Source organism: Fukomys damarensis, unplaced genomic scaffold (genome assembly GCF_012274545.1).
Source record: "Fukomys damarensis isolate Sample0158 unplaced genomic scaffold, DMR_v1.0_HiC HiC_scaffold_13, whole genome shotgun sequence".
NCBI lineage: Eukaryota > Metazoa > Chordata > Mammalia > Rodentia > Bathyergidae > Fukomys > Fukomys damarensis.
The window spans coordinates 12,651,323-12,675,595 of NW_022900925.1; the positions used below are offsets into that span (position 1 = coordinate 12,651,323).

General features: G+C 45.3%; 1 non-coding gene and 2 pseudogenes across 1 annotated transcript; all 3 read left to right on the forward strand.

The window, feature by feature from the left end:
- The first annotated feature begins 7,145 nt into the window (after positions 1–7,145).
- Positions 7,146–10,826, forward strand: LOC104853448 (annotated as a pseudogene).
- Positions 9,283–9,409, forward strand: LOC117285967. Its single transcript, XR_004517085.1, has one exon.
- Positions 10,827–13,539: 2,713 nt separating the features above from the next.
- On the forward strand, positions 13,540–15,347 carry LOC104853411 (annotated as a pseudogene).
- The last annotated feature ends 8,926 nt before the right edge of the window (positions 15,348–24,273 follow it).

The window sequence follows — 24,273 nt, forward strand, 5'->3', positions numbered from 1 at the left end:
GAATGGCCGTCGTGCTGGGGGACAGGGATGAGGGGCGGGGCCTCCCCTCCCAGGGCCTCCCCTCCCAGGGCGCCCGCCTCTGACAACCTGTGTGAGGATGTGGGATGCGGGACCCTAGGCTAGGAGGAAGAGCGGTCCGGCCTTTCCTCTTCCGGGCTGCAGAGCCATGGAGGAAGTGTTGAGTTTGAGCCCCGCTTGATCCCGGAGGAGCGACGTGTGGCTTCGGGGAGGGGCACAGACTCAACGGAAGAAGGCCGGTCAGTTAAGCGGACAATACCAAGAGTTGTGCATTACTTCTGGGCTCTCACTCGCAGGGTCCGGCCAGATTCTGTTGGACGTTGAGGACTCCACCGTTTAGAGAAATCTGAGAGCAGCAGCGGTGGCAGCCCTCAGAACTGCTGTCCTGACCCTCACCGTGTGCCTGTCACCACTAGGTTCTCACATGCATATATTCACCTGTGGGACTTGCGCCTGGAATTTCTTGCACCTGTTTTAAAACCTCAGGGAGAAGACAGGTGAAGTCCCCTCCCGTTCTCTGCAACTGCCCCCCCACACACGCCCAGCCTACCCCATAGCAAAATCTTTGCACTCTTCTCACAAGTATAAAGACTCCAAGCTCAACAAAGGGGCCGCTGCTAGGGCATCAAGGCAAGGCAGGGAGGAAAGTGTGCGCTAGGGCAGAATCTTCTGCCCTGGGCCACCTGGGGGCTCATCTCCTGCCCCTCCATCACATACACACAGCAGTATCTGCCACCCAGCCACTGGCCTCTACCCAAAGGTGGAGGCTCCAGCCTCTATTCCCTTCTTTCATTCCTGATCCCAAATAGCACCCCCAACTTCTGAACCCACCCACAAAAACCCTAACCATCACAAGAAAAAGGAAGGATGGAAACAGTTGCTGCTTTAGGGTGCTGGGTAATGGACACTGTAAAACTGATTTAAGATCAAAATGGAAACATCTCACCCTTTGTGCAAAAAGACTTTCCTGATTAGCCTTCTCTTTCCCAGGCCTGGCTCCCCTGAAGAAGGCTGGGAGGCTGGGCAGGCACAGCCAGATGGCTCTCAGGAAGGAGGCTGAAAGGCTTGTTCCTCCTATAGTTATGTGCAGTGTTCAGCTAACAGACCTTCCTAGCCTGGCCTTCTCTGCCCCAAAGGAGCTGGATCAGCCTAACTGCTGATCATTACCGGCCTCCCCAAGTGGGGACAGGAAGGAACACTGGTTTACCTAATCCAAGGAGCCTTCCAGCAATTATTTCATGAGAAAGTCAGTTGCCAAAAGGCATGCATATTGTGTGTGTGTGTGTGTGTGTGTGTGTGTGTGTGTGTGTGGTGTTCCAAGTAGCCATCTGGACAGAGTGAGTGAGCCAAACCGCTCCCCGCATTCTTTCTCTGGGTGGAATCTTTGAGAGAGACTTTGAGGGCCCCTGCCCTAGCAGCTCTTTCCCAGCAGTACTCATTAGCCCCTACAGGTCTGAGCACAAGGATCTTGGAGTTTAAAACTCCTGGACTCAGCCAGGGAAGCCCATTCCCTTTCCTTTCAGGACCCAGGTACAGAAGGAATGTCTTGGGAGGGCCTGGACAGGTCAGTCCCTGGTCAGCTGTTGTGCATCTGGGAAGTACCTGTATCAGCAGCACCGGCACAGGGTGGAGGGTGAGCAAGGGTCCGGCCTTTTCTCCTGTCTTCCAGGAGAATTCCACTGGGTCTGCAGGGCAGGAATACTAATGGGGAGAGGAGGTGACAGTGTAGAGGTCTCCAGTCTCCGACCTCAGGTGAGTTATCTGATCCCTCCAGGACCACCCCGAGAATACCTAAGGGAGCTGTGTGGGGGCAGGTCCAGATTCCTTCTGAGTAGGGACCCTGCCCAGGGCAGAGATGGAGGCTCACTGTGTTTCTGGGAAGGCAGATGGTACAAGAGTCAAACCATCCCGCTTAGCTCCTTTCTTTCAGGAGTCAGACCACTGAGTCAGTAGCTGGGAGTGAGCCTAGTAGAGGGAAGAGAACCAGGAGGGTGAGGACAAGGGTCAGAGGGGAGGGAGGGTGAGGGGAACTCGGATGGGAAGGGCTGGGACGGAGGACTGGCACCACCCTAAGGGCTAGCTCCAAGATGGGGAGCTATGCTTCAGTACCCAGCACTTCCAGGCCCCTCCCCCTCTCCTCCAGATCAGCCCCTGCCCAGGACTGGACTGCAAGGGAGGTGAGGGCTGATAGGCCTGGCTGAACTCCCTTCGCATTCACCAGGCCTGATGTCAGCGAGCGAGGGAGGGAGTGCAGGCCGACCTCCCACCAAGTCAGGGTTTCAGGAGCCTGCCCTTCCAGCTCTTCCTAACCTAGCTCTGACCCAGCTGCTGCCTAAGGATACCTGGCTCAGCTCTGGTTCTAGGCTCCAAGCAGGATGTGGATAAAACTTCCCAAGTCCCTCTGCCAGTCACCTCACAAAATTAAATCCCTGCCAGGCAAAAACCACAAAGTTGGGAAAGTTAGTTACAGGCCCAACATAGGGAAACTGAGGTCCTGAGTGGGGCAGGGACCAAGGCCCTCAGCAAGACATGCAAAGATATGACTGGAACCCAGGACTCTGCCCCAGAGCCCTGTGGTTTTTTGCTTTTTGTTTTTTGTTTTAATTCTCACACAGTAGTCCCAGCTTTCCAATCAGAGCAACAATCAGATTTGCCAGTTCTGAGAGCTTTCCCTCTACTGCAGGCTGGCTGGAAGCTCAACTTAGCTCCCTGCTCCTCAGGGGAGGAGCTCTCCTGCCTGGTAGCACCCCTCTAGCTTCTACACCCTGGATCACATGTGTGGGTGCACGTACCTGTACCTGCATGCATGCCATCCGCAGAAAGAGGAGCTCTCTATCTCAGGCATGAGTCTTCCCCACATACTGTGTGGAAATTGGTTTAAGTAAGTGTTCTAAAAATGTTGGGTGATTGGCTGGGTGTGGTGGTGCACACCTGTGATCCCAGCATTCAGGAGGCTAAGGCCGGAGGATCACCTCGAGTCTGAGGCCAGCCTGGGCTACATAGCGAGACAAATAAACAAACAAGAAATGCTAGGTGATTGGATGTCTGGGAAGAAAGGACTCGGTGGTCAACCAACAGGACCCATAGGACCATGGGAGACACAGGAGGGAGAGATGCCAGGATGGCTCTGATTTTCTGTCTTAGGAATATTAGGGTGCCACTCACTCAAATGAGTCACAGAGAAGGTACATTAGAGGCAATTGTGAGCTATGGGGGCTCAAAGGCAACAGCTCATCTTTTCGGGGGCCCCTCCACACACTGCTGTTGGGAAGGACTCAGATTGGAGGGTCGCGGGCCAGGCAGACTCGTTATCTGTTAAGTCCTGAGTACCCTGTCACACTCTCTGGGGAGGCCTCATTTTGCTGGGGCAGCTAACAAGACTGACATTCAGGCTTCACAACTGCAAAGATCTGTGCAATAAGCCATGCCCCATTCCTTGTGGTCTGCAACTGTAGCTGCCCAAAGGGAGCCCATCAGCAAGGCCTCATTGGGAAAGCACTCCACCACCCCTGGCAAGCGTGCCATCCCCCACTCCCTCTCCCAGACCCTGAAATCCAGCCTCTGGCTCTGGAAACCACTGCCTCCTTAGTCCATCTGTGAGGTGGGGACACAAAGCTTATAGTTATCTTTTCCTGCCAGATTCCTGGCTTCAGGAGCCAAAAGCAGTGAGATAAAAAGGGAGGTAGAAGAGGTGGTGGAGGCCTCACAGGAGCCATTCTGGGAGGTCCCAGAGTGGACAGGTCCTAGAGACCCCAAATCTCATCTCCAGCCAAGACCCAGCGAAGCACCTAGGAGAGGGACTCATAGGTCTCTGCACTCTTCCCCACAGCTCTGCCTGGAACCCTCAGGGAGTTGGGAAGAGATTCCTGACCCCCGGGACATCAACTCCCCCCACCAGACCCTCCTTCAAACACCATTCTTTCTTTCCGGGGATACTCTGCCCATGTTCATCTTTTCCCCCGTGTATCTGAGGGGTGTCTGATTGTCTTAGTAATTTTTTTCACTGCTGAGACAAAACACTCAACACCCAAAATTAAAGGAGGAAAAGTTTGTTTGGCTTGCCGTTAGGAGAGGTTTCAGCCCATAGTCGGCTGACTCCAAGCCAGAGTGGCACATGGCAGGGAGTTCACAGCACACAGAATTCAGCAAAAGCAAGCTAGGGACCTTAACCGCTTATTTCTGCCCCTTGTATCTTATCTAGTCTACCTAGGGCAGACAGCACTCACACCCTTAATCCTAGTGCCCTTAAACCTAGCACTGCACGGTGAATCAATCCCAGCTGCTCACACTCTAGATTCATTTACCTCTGAAAAAGCCCCACCTGACTGCATGGGCTTTGGGGGGACATCTAGACACAAGCCCTAACACTGTGCATGCGTCATACTTGCACCTGCATGTGTGTGTCTAGGTAGAAGGATGAAGTGGAAGCTAAGACTTCTCCCATCTGTGCACATACGTGTGGGGCTTCGGTGCGTGTACTTCCATTAAGTATACACATTTGCAGGAGGAATTTTCAATGCATTTGCTCATAGGTGGTGAAGTGTGTTTATGTGCACACATATGCAGACATGCCTGTGGTACATAGATGTCAATCAGGATGTGTCCTACACAGCTGATACTGCTCACATGCTTAGATATGTGTGACATGGATGCATACATAGGTTTATACATATTAAATGTCTGCGTGTGTATCATTCTGTGAGTGTGAGCTGGGACGTACATACTGTATCCCCGTTTCTGGCTGACTCGCCAGACCTAGAAGTGTCTCTAGAGAGTAGAAACCGTGGGTGCTGTGGGGTCTACTCTGCAGAGATTCTTGCACATCAAATTCTAATGATAGCCCTCCTTTAATGAAGGGGAGATAAAGACCGGAGCTTCCTACCCTCCTGGGTCAACATGGGGCCCTCCCGGACGCCAGTGGAGGAGGAATTTCCCACAGGCCTCTGCCCAGAGAACAAACACTACCCATTCCTGCCTGAAGCAGCCTGTGGTCCTCCCCCAAGAGGCAGGGGCTGTGCAGGGTGTGGGGTGGAGACAGCTGCTTCCAGCCCAGATAACGCTGTTGGGCTCACATTTTCCATTTCCAGGATCCTCCCCTTTGAGTCCCAGCCCCTAACCCCTGCCTCTCCTGGCCTGCCCAGGTTTCTGCACAGACTCATCCCAGCCCCCACCAACCCCAAGGACCAAAGAGCCAGGGGTGGAGACTGAGGTGCAGAGAGAACAAGCACTTGTGGAAAGCCTCTGGCCAGCACCATCCTGGACTTTGCTCTCGGTCTCTGGGGATCCGAGAAGGGGATTCTGGGACAGGACAGGTCCAGCCTGGGTAGCCCCATAGCTTATATCCAGGCTTTGGGCCTCTGGAAACCTGCCCAGAGAAGGGAAGCAGGAGGATAGCACTCCTCTTATCATACGGTCCCAGAATGCAAACTGTTCTGCCCAGCCCATTCTGGCTGTTCCAGCCCAGGAGACCCAGACCCAAAGGGCAAGCCATCATTGTTTGGAGGATGACCTGGGCTTCAAACTCGGGCCTCCTCTCTTCTACTTCTCCCCACCCGCTCCACAAGGCCTGGGCCTGCCTCCCCTCCCAGAGAAGGGGCTGGGGAGGGATTATTTATAGGGCCTGGCTCAGTGGCCTCCAGGACAAGAGGAGCCAGAGCTCTAGGGCTATGGCTTACCCAGCCTTCCCCAGGGGCCCCGTAGGACGTGCAGTGTCCGCTTTCAGCCCAGCAAAAGGCTGCGTCAGTCAGAATGGGCAGTGGGGGTGGGGAGGCCAGGCCAAAGAAGGGGGCTGGGGAAGGCCTGAGCCGGGGCCATCTGGAGCCCTTTGATGAGCTAGACCTCCTCAAAAGCATTTGGGAGATTAATTGGGCCTGGGGGCTCGTGAGAGAGGTCTCAGGGAATGCTGGTCTTACTTAGGGAGGTCTGGAGTTGTCACCTGGAGGCCAGGGCCTACAATTCCTGACAAAACTGTCCCAGCTGGGTTGCCTTCCCCTGACCCCAGGCCTTAGGAGGCTCCTGGCCAAGCCTCTCCTACTTCCCAGGCACCCGCTATCAACAAATGTGAAACTTCCACACCCAATGGCTGTGCCTGCACTGTTCACCCTGACTGAAGCAACCCTTCTACTTGCCAAACTGTCTGATCTTCAGATCCCAGCTTCCAATCCCCCTCCTCTGGGAAGCCTCCCCCGCTTCCACTAACCCCATGATGCACCCTCTCCTTCTGTCTTCCTCCTCCAGGGAAGGTCCCAGCCGGTCTCTGTTTGGAGTATGGCTGTGTGGCTGCCCCTCCTCCTCAGGCTAGGGCTCCCTGAAGGGCAGGACCCTGTCTTGTCCATTCCTCTGTCCACTGCTCAGCTCCCCACATCCGTCAGCCAATGCTTGTTGGAAAGAGGAATGAATGAACGAATAAATGAAGCAGTAAATGGACAGTGAACAGATGACTGAGAACAGAGGAGGGGAGGAAAGCAGGAAAGACCCTGTCTACATCCCCTAACCCCGGGGTAACTTCTTGGTTTCGCAGTGGGCAGGAAGGCGGCAAGGGCAGGCCAGGCCAGGTCTCGGTGACATGGCTCAGCCCTGGGCAGCAGCCAGATCGGTCCCTCTCATTCTTTCCAGATCAAAGTTCCCCCAGGGAACAGCCCGGAACCTGACACTGGCTTGGGGGGGTGCAGCTGGCCCCACGCAGGGGGAGGGCATGGAGAGGCCAGGCACCTGTCCCCTGCTCCATGGATACCAACAGCTTGAGACCAGAGGTGGAGGCGCTGGACACACAAATGCACACCTACACCAGCCCCACCCCAGATCCCCATGAAGGGCCACACTGGGGTGGGGAGGGTCCTTGGCTCTGGGCCATTCTGAACCAAACTCCTGAGGGCACCAGGTCTCCAGGGGCTGGCCCCTTGCACTGCCACCCTCCTGTATCAGTTTTGAGTCACTCTGGCCTCATCTCCCAGCAGCTTCCTTTACAGACACCCTCTGGGCACCTCACTCTCTGTCTCTGGTCTCTGTGTCTCCTTCTCCACTCCTTCCTGTCCTGGCTCTCCATATTTCTATGTTTCTCTGTATTCTTTGCTCCCCCCGTACTTGTACCTCCCCTTCTCTCTCTCCATCTCTGTGTCCCTCTGGACATGAAGGGTAAGAGTGGCATTTTAGCCCTTTGCTTGAAGGCGGGAGTCCTTTGTAGGCTCCTCCCTCCTCTGCAGGCCCCAGTGAAGGCAAGTGGGATGGGAGCGGGAGGGAGCAGAACCTGCAGCCCAGGCCTCCTTTGGCTCTTCAGGGCCTGTGTCAGAGTCAGTCAGACAGGACAAGGCAAAGCTGGTCTGAGGCAGGTGACTGGTGTCCCTGGGCCAGTCCTGAGTCTGCCACTGTCTGCCACTCCTCCCCTACCCTGTGTGCAAACCAGCACATACACTCACGTTCACACACAGGGCGGAGTAGTGAAGAGCTCAGGACCCAGAACCCGGTCATGCCTCTCCACTCTGTGTCTCAGCATTTTTATCTGTGAAAATGGGGAACATGGTAATAGTATCTGCTTCCTAGGATTGTTACAAAGATCAAATTAATTCACGTTAAGTCCCTGACAAACAAAGGTCCCTGTGTCTTGTGCATAATGACTTTATACCAAGTCATCCCCCTCCCTTATCCAGTCTTACCTTCTGAGGTTTCTCATAACCATGGGCAAGCAGGAGGAGAGGCATAGTACAGTAAGATATTTGAAGGAGGGAGGAAGAGAGGGAGACAGAGAGAGAGAGATTGTTCATGAGTCTTATTATAGTATAATAATTTTATTTTATTGTTGTTATTAATATTTTATTGTGCCTAATTTAAAATTAAACTCTATCATAGGTATGTATGTACAGGAAAGTATAGTTTACACAGAATTCAGTACTATCTGGGGTTTCAGCTACCCACTGGGGGTCAATGAAATATGTCCCCCACAGATAAGGGAAGACTGCTGTATCCTTACATAAAATAAAGTCTGGGGTACAGTTCAGCTGTAGACTAGCCTAGCATGCTGATGGTCTGGGGTTCAATCCCTAGCACTGGAAAAAAAAAAAAAACGAAGTTGTCTTCACCTAGATCCTGTTGTCTTAGGTTAAGCTGGACTCTAGTCCCCAGAAGGCCTGGACAGGCTTGCTGTGAGCAGTTGCACACAACCTGAGGGATGACACACAGCTGTGGGGTATGTGCATTTCTATGGAACAGCATTAACTAACAGAAGCTGTATTACAAGTAGAGAAATCACATTACTTCTGCTTAAAGATGATTGAAACCATATCCTGCTCCAAACATGTTGACATGATTTTTTTTAAAGTTAACAATCACAAAACTATGGTTAATAGCAAAAGAGGGACTTCTCCTTAAAAGAAAGGAGTCCCAAGCCCTCAGGGGACAGAAGGCAGGCTGTCTCTTGGAGCTAGAGGGCTTGTAGAGTGTGGGCCACAGTACAGTTGCCCAGCAGGACAAGGGCCTGAGCCTGGCTGGCATTGAGATTTATACTGCCAGTTGGTAAACACAAACCAGAGCAGCCACATCCACTCTCCAAGGTCACAGCAAAATCCAAGCCACACGCTTGCGGTTGAGTCCTCAGTGGAGCCACCAACCTCAGGGGAACTGTCTCAGAAATGTAGCACTCACATGAGGTAGAGTCTACAGCAGACACTGTTGAGAAAACCCCACGCTGGAGCTCAGCCCAATACATACCAAGCTCAGGCCACTAGCAGATGGCCTTGGGTTTTTACAGAATCTTCTGAAAAACCTCAAAACCAAGAATCACAGAGCACTGAGGGAACACCATAAATGCAATCAAACTGAGGACTGAGGGGGGAAAAAGTCTTAGGGCACTTTGAAAAAATATATTTTTAAGTCCTCAAAAATAAAGAAGGGATAACAATATCAAAACAAGAAAAGGAGGTCATGAAATAAGAACAGGAAAAACCTCTAAGATTGCATTAGAAATCAGGAGAATTAAAATTACAGTAAAACAATAAAGCCCCCAAAGACAGGCTGAATATCTCACTGAATACAGCTGGAGAAAGAAATAATGAATTAGAAGTTTGATTTGAAGGGCCAGGGATTTAGCTCAGTGGTTCTGCCACCCGCCTTGCAAGCACAAGGTTCTGAGTTAGATCTCTGGTACCAAAAAAAAAAGTTTGAATTGAGAAAATATCCAGGAACTCAGCACTAAAAGACCAAGAGATGGAAAATATGAAGGCAAGGTTTAGAAATAGATCCAGCTGGAACAGTTAGAAATAACAGCTGAGTTGAGAGGCAGATACACAAATTGGGCTGAAATGCTACTCTGTCACTATACCTTCCTCGAATAAATTACCTTTTGATGGCCAAGAGAGATTGAGTGAAATTGTAATGGACAGATATGAGGCAGACAATTTCTTTAGAATATTTAGATGCAGCAAGTGAACATAATTCTTTCCCTCGTGTTACTTGGATTTGCCTAGTGCTTGCATTTTCCTTTTCAGTTTTGCCTTTTTCCTGCTGCACTCAGCTTCATAATCAGAGAAAGACAGTAGTGTGCTCTTTGAAATGGATACAATGATCAGGGCTCCCAAAGGGAAAAATGAAACAATTTCTAAGAAAATAGCAGAACTGGAAGTGGAAGACTTTCTACTACTGATTATTGCAAAGAATACAGACAATGCTGCATCTGCAGAGTCTCTGCCAGCCCCCCACCAAAGTAATCCATTCCAAAAATAACACAATCATCTGGTAGAAGAGGGTTGCTAGGGCAGTTTTATCTTATTCACCACTGGTCTCTGAAGGAAAAGGTAAAATTAGAGGAATTAATTGACTCTATAGTTTCTAACATCTTCTTAACAAGGAACCGGATTCCTGTACACCTAGAAAACATGAGAACTGTAATTAGGATTTTTGAGAAAAGCTACTGAAATGGAAGACAACAGAAGTACGTATCCAATTTGGCTGGATACTAGACATAGACAGGTATTGCCAGAATCCTTACCTGTGTTGCATTATCAAAGAGAATTTAGCATAGCCAGTTTTTTCTCAGATTTTGGCCAGTTTCATTTACCTGAAGAAAGAGGTATTCTGGACAGACTCAAGGATGTGCCTTGAGAACCAGTCTTATAAAATAGGTGAACCCCCAAAAGAAGATCAATCAGATTTGTTAAATAAGAAAATAATTTGGAAGCGAGATTTAGAGTATACAGCTTTATCAACCAACCTTCCAGAAACTAGCCAAACAGAGACATCTTTCCCTTCTGTACACAATAGGATCAATGTAATGAATAGGAATAAAGACAAATATGTTGAAACATCAGACCAGCTGGGCATTGGTGGTGCACACTTGTAATCTCAGCACTGAATAAGTAGGCTGAGGCAGGAGGATCACCATGAGCTTGAGGTCAGCCTGGGCTACATAGTGACTTCAAGGCCAACTAGAACTACATAGCAAAACCCTGTCTCAAAAAAAAAAAAAAAAGACCACTCACATGCTTCTTATAATGAAAGTTCCATGCATAAAACTACATTATGGGACTCTTTTCAAATATAAATGGAATTGTTTCTAAAAGTCTTAAGGATGCGGATTTTGGCGTATTGCACGAACTCCTCTAGAACAAGTCAGTCACCTAGATCTTAATAGCTCTAGTAGTTCAGAGACCAATTTTTTAAAACTTGAATCAAAGAGTTCCATGCACAGCGCTATCTTTCAGGATGATGTTGCTGAAGACAGACAGACTGCTCTAGTATCAGACTTCAACTTACAGGCTATTCACAGTAGTTATGAGGCTCAAAAGAAAAGGGAAGAGCTGGCCACGGTGGGAAGCTGAGGCAGAAGGGCCATGAGTTTGAGGCCAGAGTAAACAGTGAGCTCAAGGCCGGCCTAAACTACATAGCGAGACCCTATCTCAAAAAGTGGAGCGGGGGGCTTATTTCTCAAATCCTGAAGTACTTGAAAGACACAAAGCCCGATTTGAGTCCTAGACCCCAAAACATGCAAGCCGACAGTTTACGCATCACCTTTTGGACACTTGTGATTTGCTCACTGACTATGCAAAGCTATTTTGACACATGTCCCTCACTCCTAGGAAATGGTCTCCATCACTCCTAATTAAGTTTTTTCTAATAGAACAAAAATTGAGGACCACAGTACATGCAGTCACAGAGAGCCGTGTTGTCTCGGGGAACTTCTACATAACAGAAAAAGAAGAGATCTTGAATAAGGGCCCCGATACAAAAGAACCTCTGACTTGACAAGCCACGCAGTACCCAGTGCACTTAAATTGAAGCTACCCCGGAATAAAAACGATGTGCAACTTAAATACGTGTCAGAAGTGTAACACTGTTTTTCACTGTGAAAGGCACTAAATACCAAAAGGAAAGAAAGAAAAAAAAAATGACTGAGGACTTTCCAAAAATGAAAAAAAAAAAGAATCCTTAAATTTGAAAAAACTTTTCTTCATATGTTAAGCATGATGAAAAAAACAAACAAAAATCTATTTCTAGTTTCACAGTTTAGTAAAATTTAAGAACAGCAAAGTTTTGGTTTTTTTAAAATCCTAGTACCACGGAAAAAGTAGATTACCTCAAAACAAGGACCCAGCACCTGACAGCAGAGTCCTCATTGGCAACAATGGCAAGAAGAAAATAAAATGATATTTAAGAGAAAAAGGAAAATAAACTTGAGCCTAGAACTGTATACATAGCTACCCGATCCTTCAATAGTAATGATAAGTTAAATATATTTTCAGAAATCACTTCAAAGAAAAAAACTGAACCTGGCAGGAAGCAGTGATTTGAAAGAAACAATAATGAGCTAATAAATCAGTTAAACATATTGGAAAAGCTAAATGCCTACTGACTGGGATCACTAATTTTACATTCAGTTGCTGGTGCTAACATTGCAGCACGTGGGCACTGGGAGGGCAGGGAATGGAGGGCAATCAGGGGCATCACGCACGGGACACTCCCGGTATCATGACTCGCGTAGTCTTGGCTTCACCTCTGACTTCAGCCAAAGCTGCAGCCAAAGTTCCTGAAGTGCTCACAACAACAGGCTTTCGCCCTAGGTGAGACTCAATTTCTGCTCCAGGATGATGCCGTTAATGCCTCCAGAGGCAGCCCTCAACCCATGGGGATGGGAGCTGATGGATAAACACTCACTCAGTCTTCAGGTGGGCGATTATGAGGAGTCTTCTGTATGCGCCTCAGAAGGTTCCCAGTGGAACTGAGCCCAAATTCCCACAGCAGAGAACCCAGGGACACACTCAATGACTACCCTCCCACCTACCACTCTCCTAGTGCCTCTCTTCAGCTTCATGCCGTACTTTTTAGGGGAACTTTCCATGTACAAGACCTGACTCAGACTTGGATTTCAAGAGAATACTAAGCTAAGACACTCAGATTCTTGTCTTCAAGAGCAGAGAGCCAGTTTCATTTTTCACTAGGTTACAATTTACATCCATTAAATGGATTTTATGAATATAAACCCAGAGGTTTTAGTACGTCCACAAAACTGTAGAGCCATCATCTATAATTCCAGAACATTTCATCATCCCAAACAGAAACCTTGTAGCTATTACCAATCACTTCCCAATTCTACCACCACCCCTCCCACCTTGGTAATCATTGATCTCCTTTGTGAGATTGCCACGGATTTGCCTATTCTGGACATTTTATATAAATGGAATTATATATCATGTGATCCTGTGTGAATGACTTTTTTCACTTGGAGTAATGTTTTCAAGGTGCATCCATGTTGTACCATACTTCAGTACTTTATTTCTTTTTATGGCTAAATAGTATTCCTTGTGTGACAGCAAAATCTTAAATATTGACCAGCACAATTAATCAGCCATGGATGTATCAACTACATTTTTATTTGTAGTAAAATACACATAACATAAAAATCACCACTTCAACCATCTGTAAAGGTACAGTTCAGTAATCTTAAGTATATTCACATTGTTGTACACCCAATCTCCAGAACTTTCTAATCTTGCAAAACGGAAACTCTGTGTCCATCAAATAACTCCCGTTTTCCTCTCCCTAGCTTCTGGAAACCACTATTCTATTTTCTGTTATTATGAATTTAACAACTCTAGGTACCTCAAATAAGTGGACTAATATAATATGTCGTCCCCCCGCCGCAGTGCTTGGGATTGAGCCCAGGCCTTGAACATGCTAGGAAAGCACTCTACTACTAAGCTACATCCTTAGCACTTCCTTTTTTTTGAGACAGGATCTCACCAAGTTGCCTGGGTTAGCCTCAACTTTACAATCCTTGTCTCAGCCTCCAGAGTAGCTGGGGTTACAGGCATGTTCTGGCATGCCTGGCAAGATTTCTTTTTGTAACTAGCTTACTTTACTTAGAAAAATGTTCTCAGGCCAGGGGTGATGGCACACACCTTTAGTCCCAAATCTTGGGAAGCTGAGGCAGGAGGCTCATGCAAATCCAGAAATTTGAGACCAGGCTAGGCAACCTAGTGAAACCTTTATTTCAAAACCAACACTAACATTATCCCACTGGGCCATGTGGGCACCATGAGCAACACAGGACTGATTTCAGATGAGGTAGCTGCTCTGATCCAGAAACTGAATTCTGATCCTCAGGTTGTACTCACCCAGAATGTCACGATCACCCACGACCTGATGAACATCTGTCTGAAAAGGGCCACAGCACAGGGCACGCAGCATGTGTTCCAGCAGGTTGAACCTCAGGAAGGCAAGCCAGTCACCACCAGAAGAGCTCCAGGTGATGCTCGGTGTTTTCTTGACTGAATGTTGAGATTTATGTTCATGAAAAAAATAAAACATTGAAGAATTTGAGTTAAGTCATTCTTACCTTTCTGGGGAGACTAGGTCAAACCTGTTATTTCATCTTGAATGCTTTTGGGGACACAGCCCAGAAAAAGGAGCTTTAGGATGTGAGGCTGGTATAGTATTTGCTTAGGAAACCTAAAAATCATGGTGGGCAGTGGGATATGCTTGTCAGTATTATTTTTTAATATGTTGTTGTCCCCAAGAAATGCTTCCCTGAATCTCAAATAACAGAGACCAAGCAGGAGGGTGAGTGATATTCTGAATCACAAGATGACAGAACTCTGTGTACCACTGTAGTACCTGGTACCTGAAAGGGAATAGTGACGCTCAACAACTAGGCCACACACACACACCGAGAGGTCCGACAGGAGACTTTATTCAGGAAGCAGGAGCAGAGAGGGAGAAGGGGCAGAAGAGAAGAACAAAGAAGGGAAGTTCCTTTTATTAGTTTTGGGCTAAGCTATTGATTATTAATGAGGGGTGAGCTACTTCTCACCTATCACAGGCCAGGTTGTTTATGGGTCCAGCCCTGCAGACACAGGTTTCAGCTTCTCAGGACCACCGTGACCTTGGGGGGAGGGAAACCAGAGATAAGGGCATGACGTCATTTTAGGAGCCAAGAAGTACCAGGAGAATGCAGCCTGTGAGGCGGCGTCACAGCATACTTTAACATGATCAGTTCCCTAACAGCACCCACTGGAGCCACCAAAGGAGAAATGTCCACTAAAAATGATGCCATGACGGAAGAGATATTCCGAGTGGTGGGCAGCTGTCAGGGTAATCCACCAGCGACATTCGCCTGTCGGTGTCAAGGCGAAGACAAAATTATCACAAAATTTAAACCATAATACCCTGAGGGTTTTACAGGGAACATGTCAAACCACTCTTCAATATGGAAGATAAGATTTGTTTCATGAATGACCCACGACCCTAGCAGAAGTACAACAAACTTTACACTGTAGAGTACTTGAGCAATATGGTTGGAAGGAGAAGATATCTGTTCAACAACCAGCTCATTGACTTCTTGGGATGGCTGCTACTTCCATTAAAGATGGAGAGGCTTCATACTTTGGCTGTGGTGTTCGTTGGAAGACATTTTAATGGCAAGTTGGGCTCAGTGACATGATTGTCTGTGACCACGAGTTGGTGTTTGGTGTCTCCTTGAAGAACATGAATAAAGCTGAGAGGTTGTCTTTTTTGTGAGTCACTTATGACCCACGCCATGACCTTCACTGCTGTCTCGGAGGAGGACAATCGGGATGGTACATTTCTAAAATGGAGAGCGGAGAATTCTTGAGCTGAAAACCATGGACACAAAGTTACCTGTGCCTGATGGACAAAGTGGTTCTGAGTATTTCTACAAGGCGGTGGTGGACAAGAAACACGTCCCAAAAGACGTACTGGCTGTGTTAGAGCAGGACCCCATTGTCCTTCCAGCATGGGACCCCTTGGGGGCTTTGGCTGAGTGACCCCACTCCAGCTCTTTCCTTCTCCCATGGAACCTGATGTAGCTGCAAAGGACAGAACCAGGGACTTAAGCTAAAGTTACACAGGTGACTGTGTGTTCCCACAGGACACAGTCAGACTTGGATTTCCAGTCTCCGCCAGGAACCTCTTTGGGGAAGTGTGCTTTATGCTGAAACAAAATATTCATAAAGAAGAAAAAAAGGAAAAATCAGGTCATGTTATTTACTCTCCTCATCTCCAACAGCTCAGGATCTCTTAGCATTTTAATCAGATGTAATTGTCCTAACCCCATCAAAAAGGTCTTCAGTGTTGCTTTAATTCGTATTTCTTTCATGGCCAAAGGTGTTGAGCATTTTTTCGTATATTTGTTGACCATTTTTATTTCTTCCTCTGTGAAGTGTCCATTTTGCTTGTCTATTTCTTGACTGGATCTTTAATTTTTGGTGGTTTAAATTTTTTTAGTTCTTTGCATAGTCTAGATGTTAATCTTCTGTCTGAAGAGTAGCCGGCAAAAATTTTTTTCCCATTCTGTAGGTTGTCTCTTCACTCTATTGATTGATTATTTTGCTGTACAGAAGATTTTAGTCTGAAATAATTCCATGTATTAATTCTTGCTGTTATTTCTTGTGCAATAGAGGTTCTGTTTAGAAAATACTTTCCTACACCTGTGTCTTCAAGTGTTTTTACCTAATGTTTATGTTTTAATGTTTAGATCTTTTGTTTATTTTTATTTTACTTTAGTATATGGTGAGAGATATGGGTCCAGTTTCAATCTCCTATCTTCTACACACACAGAGATGATAAGTTTCCCCAGCATTACTTGCTGAATAGGCTAATTTTCCTCAAACATATCCTTTTGGCGCCTTTGTAATCAAATAGCTGAATGTGTCTGGAGAAGGTGCTGTGTCCTCCATTCTGTTTCATTCATCCATGTACCCATTTTTGTTCTGGTACCAGGCCATTTTTATCACTGTTGCTTTGTAGTGTAGCTTGAAGTCAGGTATTGCTACGCTTCCTGCTTTGCTTTTGTTGCTCAAAATTGCCCTTGTGATTCTGAATCTCTGCTGGCTCCAGATGCATTGCAGATTTCTTTCTAGATCCGTAAAGTATGCTGTTGGTATTTTGATTGGAACTGCACTGAATCTGTGTAACAGTGTTGGGAGTGTGGCCATTTGACATTGATTCTGCCTATTCAGGACTTGAAACATTAGCCAGAGCAATTAGGCAAGAGCAAGAAATAAAAGGGATACATATAGGGAAGGAAGAACTTAAAATATTATTATTAATGATAGAAGATTAATGATAAAAGACCCAATGAATTTTACCAAAAAAAAAAAAACTCTTAGAATTAATAACAAACTTCAGCAGCAGTGCATCAGGATACAAGATCAACCACACAAAAATCATTAGCCTTTGTGTGCACCAACAATGAACTGGATGAGAATGAAACTATGAAAACAATGCCGTTCACAGTAGCTTCAAGAAAAATGAAATACCTAGGAATAACCGAACCCAGGAAGTGAAAGACCTCTATGAGGGAAAATACAGTACTCTGAAAAAGAAGATTGAAGAAAATATCAGAAAATGGAAATATTTCCCCTGTTCCTGGATAAGAGGAGTTTTTTTTTTTTAAATAGAAGTGAGCTTTCCTTGAAGAGACCATTACAGTGATTTGTACCACTAACCCCCACCTCCAGAAATGGAGAAATAGTGGGAGAGTGCTTGTCCCCCACCACAGAATCACTGGAAATCTCAGTATGCATTAATCATTCAGTAAACTATTGATTGTTCCAGGGACTATGGTGTGACTGAGGATAAAACAGGGGTCCTCCATAATTTAGAGAGTATATCAGACTTGTCTGTAACTCAGGCCTCAAAAATCTAACAAGGATAACTTCTGCTTCTGCCTATGAAGGATTAACTACCCCAGAAATCACCTCTTACTACTATGAGAAATTAGAAATCTGGAAAACATGTATGCAATATATTCTATACATTGAGCAACAGGTTGTCCTGGAGAGAAGCGCCATCAATCGTGTAAATGCCCTAGCTTACTGCCTGGGGAAAGTTTCTGAGTCACAGTATAAGAAGAATTCCAAACATAGCTCAGCAGTCTCTCTCAGTCGAGGAGGGGAAGACTGGAGTTCCAAGTTTAGAGCAATTTTCATGGCAAAGTATGTACTGAGGGAAAAATGAGTCTCACAGAAAAAAGCTCCAGATGTACACAGAGGACTATCTTGGGGGTTGAAGAGAAAAACTGATGTTCTCATGTATAATGAGAAATTACTGAAGTCAAGGAAAAGAATCACCAGAAAGTAGGCCAAATAATTTCTGGCGCCTACACTAAACTAGGAATAATCAAAAGGGAAAGAATTGGTAATACATCAGTCATTGAGCAGAGTCCTCAGAAGGATCATGCATTAGTAGGAGAACTAATTAGTTCCAAAATAAAGTCTCCCTACCATAATAAAGCTTCAAAGTGACTCTATAGATATCAAAGTGATTGATAAGCACTTGACTGCATGCCAGAAAAAAAACCTCAACACTATTTAAAGGAATACAACAAAACACAGAATTCAACAATATAAAATTTACAACACCTAGGACCAATTAAAAAATTATCAGACAATCTGGGCATGGTGGTGCACACCTGTAATCTCAGCACTCAGGAGGCTGAGGCAGGAGGATCACTGTGAGTTCGAGACCAGCCTGGGCTACACAGTGAGTTCCAGGTCAGTCTCAACTACATACTGAGACCCTGTGTCAAAAAACAAAACAAATTAAAAGAAGCATAAAAACTTTCCCATTACTAGGAGAAAAAACAATCACTGGAAACAAACCCATCAGAGACAGAGATGGTAGAATTAATAAAGATCTTGAAACAATTATTTCTTATCATATAATCAAGGAAAATATGAATATAGTGAGGATAGCATTGGAAGATGTACAAAAGAAATCAAAATAGAACTACTGGACCTTAAATATATAATATCCAAAATGAAAATATACTGGACAGGGTTAAGACCAGATGTAGTAGTACTGAAGAAACTATCAGTGAACTTGAAGAAATAAAACAATTACCAGAAATGAAGCTCTAGGAGAGAAGACAAAAGAAATAAACAGTCATAGTGAGCTGCAGAACAATACATCTAATACATGTGTAATTGGACTCCCAGAAGGAGAGGAGAAAGTGAACAAACAGGAAAAAAATGAAATAAAACATGGTTTAAAATTTTTCAAATTATATGAAAACTAGAAACCCATAAATTCTAGAATCTTAACAAAATTTAGGCCAAAATATATATTAAAAAAAAAAGAAAACCATACCGAGTGCCACATGATAATCAAATTGCTGAAAACCAGAGGTAAAAAGGAAATCTTTTGTTTTGTTTTGTTTTTTGGTACCAGGGATCAAACTAGGTTCCTTGCACTACAAGGCAGGTGGCGTAAAAGGGAAATCTTAAAAGCAGCAAGAGAGATCTCATTTCTAGTCAAGATAGAGTAACAAGGAGTAGTATATTTACTTTTTCAATAAAACAACCTAAAAATAGATAAAGTACATGAAATAACCATTTTCAGGGCACTTGACATCAGGCAACAATGGATAGTGATCTTGGAAAGATGGGAAATAATTTAGACAAGTTCAACAATTTTCCCAGCTTACTGGTTAAATGTACTATTGCAAAGTTTTTATACTATACATGAAATGGTGCATCACTTGAAGATGGATTGCAATGGTGAAAGATGCACACTATAAACTCAAAACCAATATTGAAATAACAAAACAGTAATTGCCAATAGACTATCAAAAGTTAAAATGAAATCTAAATAATATAACTGATCCATAAGAAGTCAGAAAAGAGTCAGGCACAGTGGTACATGCCTATAATCCCAGTACTTGGGAGGCTGAGGCAGGAGGATCGCCCTGAGTGTGAGGCCAGGCTGGGCTACATAGCAGATTTGAGGCCGGCCTGAACTGTACAGCAAAAACCTGGCTCAAAAAAAAAAAAAAAATCAGAAAGGAAGATAAAGGGATTAAATGACACTAAATAAGAAGAAAGTAATAAATATAAACAATGTAAGAGTAGATTTAATTCAGTGGGGAAAAGATACAGAGTTTTAATAGAGGGATATTCTACGACAATATTGAGTTTTGAGACCCATGAGCACAGGATATTATCTTTCCACTTATTTAGTACTTGGCCGGTTGGTTGGTCGGTTGGCTTTATTGGGGGAGACAACACTGGGAATCAGAAGCAGAGCTTCAATCATCCTAGGCAAGTGCCCTGCCACTGAGACAGCTCCCCAGCCCTGGGTCCTCTCTATCTCCACCTCTTGAGGGCCTTATGTAAGTAAAGGAAGACAGGAGCAAGAATATGGACACTGTATGATTCCATGTATAATGTATAAATCCCCCTTTTGGTAAAGGCATAGAAATGAGATTGCCAAGGGCTGGAGATAAGACGAAAGGCACAGGGGCAAAGGAAACTTTATTGATGTTGAAAATGTTCTTTGCCTTGATTGTGGTGTTCATTGCTGGCTATATATGAAAACTGGTAGATTTTCGTTATGTAAGTTATATCTGAATAAATGTGATTTAAAAATCCAATTTATTAGCCAAGCATAATGGTGCACACCTATAGTCCCAGCACTCAGCAGACAGGAAGAAGGATGGCCATGAGTTCTAGGCCAGCCTGGTCCACATAGCAAGACCCTTTCTCAAAAAACCAACAACAACAAAACAAAAATCCAGTGCTCTCTCTTCCTCCCTCCCTCCCTCCCTCTCTCTCTCTCTCTCTCTCTGTTCTTTCTCTCTGCTCCACTTCCTTAAATAAAATCTCCAGTCGAAAAAAAAAATCCAGTTCGTGAAAGGCTTGCTGGCTAATAGTGGTTGGTAATAAAGTGAAAATAATTAGCTCATTGGAAATGGCTCCCTTAAAATCTATGGGGAAAAGGATGTGTTTATTATTTCCCTTGGACCAAATATGGGCCCTGGAGGGAGGAGCACAGTGACAGTGAAACCTGCCCCGGGAGCGCCACCTGGAGACAAGTTGAGCCTTTAACAGAAAGAAGCTAAAGTGTGAGCCCTGGAGAGATCAGCTACACCAGGAAACCATGGGAGAGAGACCCCAATGATGGTGTGCACTGGACTGTCCTGGAAGAGCCAAGCATGCCATTGAGCCAGGTGTGGTGGGGCACACCAGTAACCTCAGCTCTCTGGGAAGCTGAGGCAGGAAGATTGCAAGTTTGAGCCCAGCCTAGACAACTTACATATTTAACAATACCTTGCCCAGATTTTTTTTAAAAGGGCTGGGGCTGTAGTTCAGTCCAAAAGCCCTGGATTTAATCCCCAGTGCCCTCATCACACAAAAAAAGGGCCCTGATGGATGAAGAGTCAGCTATATACGTGTACAAAGTCCAAGAAGCTGCTGACAGCCTACAGCTCTCACAAGACAAGTCAAAGTGAGACTTTTACTGCCCTTTCCCTGTATAAAACGCTGGATGAAACAAAAGTAGCCAAGTAAGAAGAGAGGAGGAAGAGGAGGGAGAGGAAAGACCCAAGGCTCCTTTCTCTTCTCCGCCCCCTACCTTTTTTTCATTTTATGCCTGTATTACCTACTTTTCTTGTTGCTGGGACAAAATACCTGACTTTCACTAGCTAAAAGGAGAAAGGTTTGCTGTAGCTCACAGTTTATAGAGGCTTCAACCCATAGTTGCTTGGCTCCAAGGCAAGGTGGCATGGCAAAGGGCATAACAGAGTAGAAACAGTCCATGGAAGGGTACGCAGAAAGCAGCAAAGCAGCAGCAGCAGCTAGCACTGAACCTCCATTTCCCTTTTTATTCCAATCAGGCTACAAGCCTACTGGTTGGTGTCACTCACACCTAGGGTGAACCTTCCCATTATCCACACCCAAAATTATGTGATAGCAATTAGTGTATTAATCCAGTACCGCACAGTCTTAATCCAGTATCACACACTGATGATCCAGCCACTTCTCAAAAGCACCATCTATGACCACGTGAGGCTTTGGGGGTACTCTAGATACAAGCCATAACAATACCCCATCTTCCTAAACAGAACAAGAAGGTGCAAAAGAGAAAATGTGTGTGTGTGTGTGTGTGTGTGTGTGTGCGCTGGTTGGTTGGTTCGTTGGTTGGTTTGCTTGCTTGTTTGTTGTGGCCCAGGCTGGCCTTGAACTCATGGTGATCCTTCTGCCTCAGCCTCCCAGGTACTGGGATTACCGGCATGTGCCACCATGACTGGCTCAAAGGAGAAAAAAAATTTTTTTGGAGAAATTTTTAACTTCTAATTTGTCTGTTAAATTTTGGAGGCCTGAGGGTTTCTTGAGTGCTCTTTGTTTTAGAGACTTGGCTTTTGCTTGTACATTTTTACACTTTTTTATTATGAAAAATATATATAACATAAAATATACTATTTTAACCATTTTAATTGTACAATTTAGTGGCACCAAACATGCTTACTTTATTATTATGCACTCATCTCCAGAACTTTTTATCATCCCAAATTGAACCCCATACCCACTAAACAGTAACTTCTATTACTTCCCTCCCATTAGCCCTTTACAACTACAATTTTACCCTTCATATCCACAAATTTGAACAAATTATATGGTTTTTTTAATTGCAGTGACTAAAATGAGACTTTTATAACTTGAAATGGCCAAAAACTATTTACCAATGGAGAGTTTCCTGAGAAAACATGGGCCCGCCCTACATTTAATTCAAAGGGGTTCTAAAGGCAGAAAGTCAAGGGCTAATACAGCTGGTTTAGAAATCACCAGAGTCCAGGTTCCTTTTATTTTCTTGCTGCACCATCTTCGGTGTGGCCCCACCAGCCCCAGGGTATAGGTCCAGAGTTTGAGTTGTAGGCAGGAAGAAGAACAGGCAAAAGCTTTGTCGAAGAACTGGAGATGTTCCTGAACTCATGCCCTGTTTCAGTGGTTTAGAAAAGTGACCAAAAACATGCTTCAGAAATCTAAGAAGCAAGAAGTATGGCAATGCCTCTTGGTAGGGCCAGGTCGGTTAGCAATTCTCATCTCTGAATACGGAAATTGCACGCTCAGATCCAAAGGGCTGGAGGCAATGATCTAGATAGTATAAGAGCGTGGCCGTATTCTTGGTCCTTGGCTATACCAACAGGGGAGGTTAAGGACAATTCTGTTCCTTCAACTTTTGTAGAGGGAAAGAGTAAAAGAAGAAAGGCTGTGGTTATTTTTAGCCTATGTCATATAAATGGGTTAAAGATGACCCCTATTCTTGGCCCCTGAGGTGTCTACTTTTTCACAGTAGAAGTGTTAGCTCGAAAGCCCTTTGAAGCTCCAATTTTTACACATCTAATAAGAGAGCCCAAGCTGCTGTTGTCCGTTAGCATTCTTTGACTCAGAAGCACCTTCCTCTTCCAGACGTGTAAGTCCCTTTTCTGATCCCTCTGCCTGGGGAGTTCCCTTGCTCTCTTCCCTTTCTGGGTGGAGGCCCGACAGCTCTATCCCTAGAAGGGCACCTAGAGGGACTTCCCCTCACAGGCAACACAGTCTGAGTACCGCCCAGTCAAACTCATTGTGTGATACTGCCATCTCGTGGTCATTTCTTTCCTCTTCGGTCCCCTCGTCCTAGACCTCACCAGGACTCAAGTCAAGGGTGTTAGAAATTGTAGATATTATTAGGGTAGACAATAGGCAGCCAAAAACTTAACCAACATCCTCTGTAGTATGTAGGTAAGCCTACAATATATAATGTCTAAGAGATTCCAGCAGGTAATGTCTAGGAGAAAATCAGATTCTCAACATAATGACAAGGCTGGTGAAACACTTGTGGTTAAGTAACTAAAAAGCAATAAAAGCTGGGTGTAGTGGGGCACATCTGGGAGCTGAGGCAGAAAGACTTCAAATTTGATCCCAGTTTGGAGAACTTAGCGACTTACCAAAACCCTGCCTCAAAATTAAAAATGAAAAAAGAAGGTCTGGAGATGTATGTAGCTCATTATAAAAGACTTGAGTTCAATTCCCTATACTGCCAAAGAAGAAGATGAAGAAGGAAAAGAAGAAGGAATTTACATGCTACTGAGGGAAATCCATAGGCACTTCAGAGTTCATCCTTTCTGCCCTAGAAATATTAAGGAAAAAATTGACAAAGCAATGACTTCTTACTGGACTTGAACTCCCTTCACCCTACGTCTGGGTCTAAATCACACTTCCTGAGTCAGCAGAGTCAGGACAGCACTGATGTCCTTCTTGCCTTCTTGAAGTTTTAGATGTTTGGAGCCATTGTGGATCTGCAGTTCTGCTTCTACCTCCCTCCTTCAAGCTGCAGATGACCTTCGCTGCTCTCCAGGGATTCCTAGAAGTAGACCTATAGGTGTTATTAACTGTAAGCAAAAGATATGCTTCTTCCTGGCTTCAAGAGAAAAGAAACTTGTGAGAGGTCTGTAGGCACAAGAAGTGGGTGGTGGGATGGGGAACATTGGGGAGCAGGCTTATGTATCCAGGACCGGTGCTCAGAATTGCACTGCAGAAATGTCTGGTGAGGGCGCCACTGCTGGCACTTTAAATGAGTATCAGCTGCCACAGCTTGCAACCCTGACACTGAGCAGTTAGTACTGTGATGCCGTAACTGAGGAGAGACTGTGAAAGTGTACTGCTGCCCCTACCAGGTGAAAACAAATGACTTCTGGATTCTCAGCTTGTTGGGACAGAAAACAAAACATTTGTCAAGAACTATGATTCTTCCCAGTTTCAAACAAAAATACTTAGAATAGTAGCTGCCATTTGAATTATCTCTTTTTATTGTCATTTTCCAGCACTCATCTGTCTTCTACATTAAACCAACCATTACTCAGTTGAAATAAGACAAGGAGCCAAAAGTCGGCCATTGGCTCGGGCTCTTTTATCACCTCGGGGTTTTCCTCTCTATGGTCAGCAAAATTTGGGTACAGTTTATCCCAAGACTTTAATAGTAGCATTTATTTTT